General features: G+C 43.7%; 1 protein-coding gene across 1 annotated transcript in view; it reads right to left on the bottom strand.

Moving 5' to 3' along the window:
• The window catches only part of LOC138961831 (uncharacterized), a 53,274-nt gene extending 52,467 nt beyond the window's left edge, over window positions 1–807 (bottom strand). Inside the window, exon 1 of the mRNA XM_070333503.1 lies at window positions 563–807. The gene's annotated coding sequence lies outside the window, so the exon portion shown is untranslated. The remainder of the gene's footprint in view (window positions 1–562) is intronic.
• Window positions 808–9,654: the final 8,847 nt, after the last annotated feature.

The following is a 9,654-nucleotide window of genomic DNA, read 5'->3' as shown; positions in this document are numbered from 1 at the left end:
TTTCTTTATTTGGTGTTTAACGTCGTTTTCAACCACGAAGGTTATATCGCGACGGGGAAAGGGGGGGGGGAGATGGGATATAGCCACTTGTTAATTGTTTCTTGTTCACAAAAGCACTAATCAAAAAATTGCTCCAGGGGCTTGCAACGTAGTACAATGTATTACCTTACTGGGAGAATGCAAGTTTCCAGTACAAAGGACTTATTTCTTGACTAAAATCTTTACAAACATTGACTATATTCTATACAAGAAACACTTAAGGGTAAAAGGAGAAACAGAATCCGTTAGTCGCCTCTTAGTGCGGAGGGAGGGTGGGCGTTTGCTAGGGATTGTACGGTACTGCGACTCCAAACCCGACACAAACATCGACCTGTCTTCATTCACGGCCCGACACCTCTGTCAGTCAAAACTTCGCAAACTCAAGTCTGTTGCACAAGCAGACGAAACCTGTTGCATCTCTTAGCTATCGAGACTGACTGAGGCACAGCTGATCGATAAAAACCATCACTCAATATACCGTGAAATCTAGGGTACAGAATCAACAAAAAGGACGAAAACCTACCTTTCGTGAATCACAGTTAGGTAGGTATACACACTGAGCAGGCAGGTAGACAGGAAAGTCAAAATACTGGCACTGTAAAGTTCCGTGTGTCTGCTCAAACTTGTCGACTGGCAAAAACGCAGAAGCAGCGCTACCACCACTCAGAACACAGCTCACAGGTTGGTTCGTCTGTCGCTCTGTGGTTTGGAGGGAGAGAGGGAAGGGCCGCTACTCCGTGTGGCAAAGTGTGCCAAGCAGACGAGATGCAGAATTGGAAGAAGATGCGCGTGCCACGTGCCGTTTTCCTCAAGTTGTTTCTATTATTCCTCCCGTGTGCTCCGTCAGTCATTCGCATGCATGCAGGTACAGGCGCTTGTCGCGACAGGTAGTTGTTGATTAAAGTACAGGCTCGTGATGGGCATTTTGTGAGAAGCCACAGTAATCTCGTACTTAAACCACAGGCGGAAGGTATTGTCCACTGGACTACTACTATCACAGAAAGACTACAAGGTACGTCACTCACCTTCGAGTCTTCTGTGTTCTTGGAGTCGTTTCCTGGGGAAAAATATTGTTCAAGACGGTTTGCCTCTTCCTACAGTCTGTGTAAGGTCAAATAAATACAGTTGAATGATTGTTTGAACTGTATGTACCTTTAATTTTCAGCTTCCGTCCGTGCAGGTTGTTTTTAACCATCATTTGGACGAATCTTCGTTTGCGAGCCGCTAATATCCACTATGCGTCAAATCATGCATCCGCACCGAATATGCATACCAGCGCTCATTGGTTAATAACACTGAGGATATTCGATGATTATTTTCATTGGTCGACTGAAATCGTCTGCATCGGTTCCGTTCGTGCAACGAAGAGTGGCAACGATATGGCAGAGGCCAACGTTATCCAAGCTGCTCTTGGGGGGCATACTTTTTTTTGTGTTAGGTCAAGCCGGCACAGGAAAGTCTACTTTAGTTAAAAAATTAAAATGTCAACTGGAACAAACAGGAAAAACAGTCCGCATCACGGCAACAACAGGCCCGTATTGCAGCCAGTCAGCTGAGCGGCACCACTGACAATCCACAAATTCGCTGGGATTATGGATGGCCGTTTTAGCGACAAAGATATCATTAGTCGTGTCATGCATGCATGATGCAGATTGCGAATAACACTAACAACAGTAACAGCGATAACATTAAAAACAACACACATGCATCAACACACTATTAACAGCTATTGTGTTTTCAGCGTAGCAATAGGGTCCGATATTTAGACGAGACAAGTATAATGCCGACGAGTCGAAGACGAGTCGCATTATACTTGTTCGAGTCTAAATATCGGACCCTATTGCTACGCTGAAAACACAATAGCGATTATATAGCTGTTATGACCTTGGTTTGTTGTTCCAAACTTACAAAATGACAGTTTTTGCGTCGATGCGTTGATCTCAGGTTTTGACAGCAGACAAACTTCTTACGCGCATCATGTTCGCGCAGACATGCACACCGCTACACGCTTTCTGACTTTGGAAGAAAACGACTGACTCCAAGTGCATTCGACTTCACAACACAGTTGTTGAAACAGCCTTTTAAGTTGTCAGTGTATGCTGTTGTCGATAGAAACATCGCCGTGGTACAGATGGGTGAACCGGCCGGAATCATGCGTCGGCCATTTTTCTCAATATGCTTTTGGATATTGAGTAAAATGGTCGACTTCCGCCGCATTATGCTTTGATGATCGGAAGAGACCATCCAATCACAGCCCCCGAATTCCCCCATGTGTTCATCAGAATAGCTATATATCTACATATAATTTTGAAAAAAATAATGTTTACTTTCAGCTAATTTTATAAAACGAAACAATTTAGTTTTTCGCTCGTTTCTTGCTCATTCATAAATTCAGTACTTACCAAAAATATAACGTTTTCCTCATTTTGAATGAAGTGGCAAACGGTTCTTCACTAATACCGAAAGTGAAAACTTCCGTGGGTAGCTTCCCTTTGCTGCACAATATTTACATATGTTTCAGACCAATGAGCGCTGGTATGCATATTCGGTGCGGATGCATGATTTGACGCATAGTGGATATTAGCGGCTCGCAAACGAAGATTCGTCCAAATGATGGTTAAAAACAACCTGCAGCGGACGGAAGCTGAAAATTAAAGGTACATACAGTTCAAACAATCATTCAACTGTATTTATTTGACCTTACACAGACTGTAGGAAGAGGCAAACCGTCTTGAACAATATTTTTCCCCAGGAAGCGACTCTAAGAACACAGAAGACTCGAAGGTGAGTGACGTACCTTGTAGTCTTTCTGTGATAGTAGTAGTCCAGTGGACGATACCTTCCGCCTGTGCTTAAACTTGAAATTTATACACACAAACACTAACAACACACACACTCACGCACATACCCACACACACATACACTAACGCACCGACACACTCAGTGTCAAACGCACAAACACAAACGCACACACACACACTGAAACACACACATGCACATAACTGCACTTAAAAACCAACCTGACACACACACACACACACCGTGGCACACACACAAACACACACACGCATATCATGTCCACTGACGCACACACAGACTGAAACACATGAATGCACACATAATGATAGTGTGACTTTATCTGCTATCACTGCACCCACGGTGAATGAACAAGACCACCCCATCCTAACCACCCCCCCCCCCCCCCCGTCCCTACCCCCAACCCACCTGGCCTTCGTCCAATTTGCCCCCATCACCCCCTTCCACTAAAACCATCAGCACTTCTGGCACACTCGGCCACCCATACCTTTCTCAGCGCCTCTTCCTACGAAGGGAGCAAAAGTGAGCGGAATTCATCGCTAAATTACCAACTGTTCCCTCAAGAAGGGGGCACATCAGTAGAAAGGGGTGGGGGTGGGGAGAGGGACAGGTAAGTGGAGAGTAGTGAGGATGGGGCAGCTCACATAACTTACCTGTGTGATGAGTTTCAGTCTTCCTAACTACCTACCTGAAAAACTCGTGTGCGTATGGGTCTGTACTGAAAAATAAAGATCGTGGCAGTCTTGGATGTGTACATTTGCCGATTTAGACAACAAGTTACGCCTGGGTTTATTTGGATGTCAGATTGAAACTAATTTACCAGTGTACTTTACATTGTTGATGTCAAGAGTTTTTACAAGCTCAGACGTCATGTGTGTGTGTGTGTGTGTGTGTGTGTGTGTGTGTGTGTGTGTGTGTGTGAGAGAGAGAGAGAGAGAGAGAGAGAGAGAGAAAGAGAGAGAGAGAGAGAGAGAGAGAGAGAGAGAGAGAGAGAGAGAGAGAGAGAGAGAGAGAGAGAAAGACCGAGACAGACAGACAGACAGAAAGATAGACAAACACAGAAAAACACACATATGTCATGTTTACACGATGTCAAACACAATCATGTATACACACTTACGAACACACTGAAACACACACACACACACATACACACACACACACACACACACACATACCCACACACACACACACACTCACACACGCAGACAGCATCTGGTTAAATAATCACTCATCAATACACAAAATATTGCTCTCCCAACTATAAAGTAAGGCGTGACGGTGTTAACGAAAACAATTTTATTGTTACATTTTGTTTTAACAAATGAATAAAAGGAGCGGTTAGCTTTTGCAAGTCTCGCAACGAAGGGTTTTCACAATCTATGCAGAAAACCCTTTCAACTTTTAAACAAATTCTCTGCGAGTATTGCGTAAGACACCTGACTCTGAGCGCCTGGAGGCCTCAGAAAACTTCAATCAGCGTGCGGGAGCAGCGCCAGTATCCAAGCGGTGTCTAGCAGTTGAAAACCACCATGCAACGCTCAGCGCTAATTACAACGACCCTGGTTGGGGAGCAAAAGCAGTGCGTTGTACAGGCACAAAAAGCAGTCAAGTATACATGTACTTCTTCTTCTTCTTCTTCTGCGTTCGTGGGCTGAAACTCCCACGTACACTCGTGTTTTTGCACGAGTGGATTTTTACGTGTAGACCGTTTTTACCCCGCCATTTAGGCAGCCATACGCCCCTTTCGGGGTTCGGGGAAGCTTGCTGGGTATCGTTTACGTCTTTCTATAACCCACCGAACTCTGACATGGATTACATGATCTTTTACGTGCGCACTTGGTCTTGTGCTTGCGTCAGTGTACACACGAAGGGGGATAATGCACTAGCAGGTCTGCGCATAAGGAGGATAATGCACTAGCAGGTCTGGGAGATCGCAAAAAATCTCCACCCTTAACCCACCAGGCGCGGCCGGGATTTGAACCAACGACCTTCCGCTTTGGAAGCCGGCGCGTCTTACCACGAAGCCATTGCGCCCGTCGTACACAATGTATAAGTACAGCGAAGTTTTTTTTAAAAGTTTTTCTTTGTCTGCGTTCACATGTGAACAAAAGAAGAAAAAGAACAGGGAAGAATGTTTGTGTGTTTTTGCACGTGAACAAAATGGACCATAGTTGACCCACGCGCATTAAGACTTTGTGCACGTGCGCTTGATTGGGCTGTCCTTTCGGAGACTGAACCTGCGCCTCACGGTCTTGGGACGGAAGCACATTAGAGATAATTATGCCGAACAGAGACAAACTCCTCGAATGCATAGCACTGTGCCGGTGTTACACCTGGTTCAGTCCTCCCACCTAGAAATGTCGCCAGCGGGGAACAGAACGGGCTATCAACGAACTATAGGGGCTTCATGTCCTCCAGGTCTTAATTGTCTAGTGCGGACGTTAGTGGTAGTATAATGAAAGAACGGGGTGTCACAGCGATTGAGAACAGTTGGTTGTCCTGCACTCTTTCCATTCTCGTGGATGGCTTGAGCTGTAAGCGGACAGTCGCCTGGTTGACTGACGTGTGACCGTACAAAGTATCGTATGGCTACCAACTACACGCACCGTGTAAACGTTTACCATCTAGAAGGCCGGGACGATCAAGATCTCGGTTATTCTGCACCCAAACACACACACACACACACACACACACACACACACAGACGCACACACACAGACGCACACACACACGCACACGCACACACGTACGCACGCACACACACACACACACACACATATACGCACGCACGCACACACACACACGTACATTCACACAACGACACTCTTGTGGCTGTAATTAAGCTTTTGACTCGGAAGAAGCGGGCAGAAAATCCCTGCAATGGGATGATGACGTAATTCCAATGGGGAAAACTTTAACCAATATTACATTGAATTGATTCTGATGCCTGTGTTCAGAAATGCGGAACAGGAACAGACAACTGGTGGGCGCATACTGTTGTGATTACCTGCCGCTAGTACTTCGTCTTCCATCAGCCGCCACAAACACGGCGTTTCTCACTCTGTCTTCAAACTGGGGAAGCAACTTTTACAGTCAGGTAATATTTCTCATGGCTGATTTTTCCCCCCAGGTTAAGAACAAAATCCAATCAGGCAGGCACGCAACACACCACCACACACACACACACAGCCATAATAATTATAAGCGTGCGCTTTTGCTGGAATGTCCACAAGATCAAAGACCCAGATTTCGAAGTGCTTATTTTGGGGAAGGTCTGTGGCGGATGGGTGTGCGTGGTGGGTGGAAAAGAGAATGCCTCTAATTTGGCTGGAGGAATAAGGATGACTAATTAAAAAGCCATGACCCATGTCTAGTGGAAATAACATATGGAAATGAAATGTTTAGTCACGGAAAACTAGCATCGATTTTGTAGGGTTGAAATGAGGTGTAACGGAAGTACAGAAGGTATTCCCCTTCATATCCCCACCTTTTGAACATCAATCACGACCGTTCTCAGGTCTTTTTACATTTAGTCAAGTTTTGACTAAATGTTTTAACGTAGAGGGGGGAATCGAGACGAGGGTCGTGGTGTATGTGCGTGTGTGTGTGTGTGTGTCTGTGTGTGTGTGTGTGTGTGTGTGTGTAGAGCGATTCAGACTAAACTACTGGACCGATCTTTATGAAATTTGACATGAGAGTTCCTGGGTATGAAATCCCCGAACGTTTTTTTCATTTTTTTTATAAATGTCTTTGATGACGTCATATCCGGCTTTTCGTGAAAGTTGAGGCGGCACTGTCACGCCCTCATTTTTCAACCAAATTGGTTGAAATTTTGGTCAAGTAATCTTCGACAAAGCCCGGACTTCGGTATTGCATTTCAGCTTGGTGGCTTAAAAAATTAATTAATGACTTTGGTCATTAAAAATCTGAAAATTGTAAAAAAAAATAAAAATTTATAAAACGATCCAAATTTACGTTCATCTTATTCTCCATCATTTTCTGATTCCATAAACATATAAATATGTTATATTTGGATTAAAAACAACATCTGAAAATTAAATATATAAAAATTATTATCAAAATTAAATTTTCCAAATCAATTTAAAAACACTTTCATCTTATTCCTTGTCGGTTCCTGATTCCAAAAACATATAGATATGATATGTTTGGATTAAAAACACGCTCACAAAGTTAAAACAAAGAGAGGTACAGAAAAGCGTGCTATCCTTCTTAGCGCAAATACTACCCCGCTCTTCTTGTCAATTTCACTGCCTTTGCCATGAGTGGTGGACTGACGATGCTACGAGTATACGGTCTTGCTGAAAAATGGCATTGCGTTCAGTTTCATTCTGTGAGTTCGACAGCTACTTGACTAAATGTTGTATTTTCGCCTTACGCGACTTGTTTTTACTTGCAGATAAAATGGAAGCCATCTGTTATTTTCTGTTCTACGTCCCCGTTTTGAAAGCACCGTCGAAACTTGTTCATTTCGAACTGTTCCCTAATTGTGGTTTCAGCACTCCCAGAGCTCACAGCCCCATCTTACAGTCTTTGGCTCCAACTCACTCTGAGCTTTGACCTTATTTCTCTACCGCCTATGCCTGGTCCTGAGTACAATCCCCCGTTTCTCTCACGCAAGAATGGCTTGCGGCTAGCCTCTCGCTGAGGGGGTCCGCTCACATAATAATGTAACTTCACCAGGACCGACGACGCACTGCAGTTTATCCCAGTCCGCTACTCGTTGCATGAAAGGAAAACAGGCCAAGTACTCGTGATAATCCTTATCGCGGCATAAATAATAGGCCGTGCGTCGTCTGTGCCGCTGCCGGTATAATCTGCCCATTTAAGCAAGGCGGCGAGACATTCTGATAATCATCGCTCCACGGCTATCGCCAGTCCGGACGCGAAAGTCCAACGCGAATCTATCAAAACAAGAATAGAGAGTTATCTCCCATTATGTTGTTCGCGAGCAGTGTTCGCGAGACGAAAATGATTGCAGATTGGCCGACTTCGACAGTGATCTCCGTTCTGTTCTTCACAGTTATGATAAAGACATCGTTCTAAGATCAAAACAAGTCGAAATTTTGGGACTGCTGCCGGAAGGAGATCGTAATATATGGTTGCATCACTGTCAAAAAAATCGTCTGCTCCAGCGAGGGCCGAAACCAAACGGTTGATTATCACGTGACACTTATGCCATATTTAGAGTTGTTTGCACAGTAAATACAGCCGCGAAAAATAGCTCGCTTGAAACTGTCTTACATATCAATTCCTTTGTAATTTAAAAATTACACAACACCATGAAAAATCATTATTGACGATCGCGAATCTGCTTACATCCATAACACATTACGAAAAGATCTAAATATGTAAAAAATCGATTTCCTCGCCAGACAAGGAAAACCAAGGCATCCTGTCAGGGATAGAATGAGCCGAACTCATTTTGACCTGAGGTCAGGATGGGCGGCGAGAGTGAATATGAAACGGTTTGATGGCTAGCTACGCAAGAATGACCAACGTTGGTTGTAAACAGCCACGAACAGCCAATAGGATTGGCAGCAGTGCAGGTGAGCACCTCCAAGGCATACTCGCCTACTCTCGCCAAATCCTAACGTTTTTCGCGGCGAGAAATGCACAAGAAACGCTACTTCTGTTAAACCCTGGATACATGCGTTTTTATAAAATATTATGCATTATTATTATTATTATTATTATAATGAATACTTAAAATTAATTCGAAAGAATTGTTGTACAGTCTGAAGTCCAGCAGAGGAGGCCAAAAATACAATTTGTACACATGTAGTGAACCCCCCCCCCCCCCCACCCCAAAACAACTTAGTAGAAATAACCCAAGAGTGCTCTTTCTGTGCCTAGTTCTACGACATTTAATTCAGCTTTTGATTAAACACATTCTTTTGCAAAATGAAGGCAGTGGGTCCTCTTGTGCGCTAGCATTCTTTCTTCTTCTTATCTTGTCCTACGTTTTTGACCCTCAGTTGCATGCAGGCTACTTCAATCCTTTTTTTTGCCTCTCAACTTATTTTGTTTTGTTTTCGCAGTAGCATTATTTAGCCGCCTTTAGGCCTATGTAATAAAGCGGCTATTAGATTTCACTCTGTCTTTTTGGATGTTTGTCCGTTGTCCCACGACAGTTTAGACCTGTATCTCTGGTACTCTGGGGTCAATTAAGCTCAAATTTGGTTAGTAGCTTGAAATTGTGGGGCGTAGAGTGTGTGCACAAATTTTGGTTCCTAACTTTAGTCAAACTTGAGATATCAGCTTTACACGCCTTTACGCTCCCAGCCAGGGAACTTTTTTTAAAAGGATTTAAAATGAAGATGCGCGTCTCAACGTAACACTTGACGTCCAAGAAATGTGCTCGTGAGACTTGAGACCTTTATTCACGAAGTATGGGTGCTTTTGACAAAGAATGGGTGTGTACACTAGTCAGATGATAATATATTTTTTAATTCGTTTCAGTTGTTTTCAAAGACGTTTTCAATCTATTTGTAAGTCAGAATCTTATGATGTCACTTTGGCCTTCTTCTGTCCAGTGTTACTGTCGGTACACAAGAAGAAGACATTCGCTCAACATTAAAATACAAAACAACTATTATCAGAATGAAGACATGCAGAAATATATACTATTTTGTCTTGTTTCGTTGCCAAGCAGTCTAGAGGAAGCATTTTAAGGTTGGTATCTCATTACCGATCAGCAAAAAACACTTGCAAGACAGGCTATCCGTGAACACTTTCTTTACAAGTTTGTCCCAGAAAGATTTTGACGACTCCTCC

This window comes from Littorina saxatilis, linkage group LG3 (assembly GCF_037325665.1).
Source record: "Littorina saxatilis isolate snail1 linkage group LG3, US_GU_Lsax_2.0, whole genome shotgun sequence".
NCBI lineage: Eukaryota > Metazoa > Mollusca > Gastropoda > Littorinimorpha > Littorinidae > Littorina > Littorina saxatilis.
This window is presented reverse-complemented; position numbering and strand designations above follow the sequence as displayed.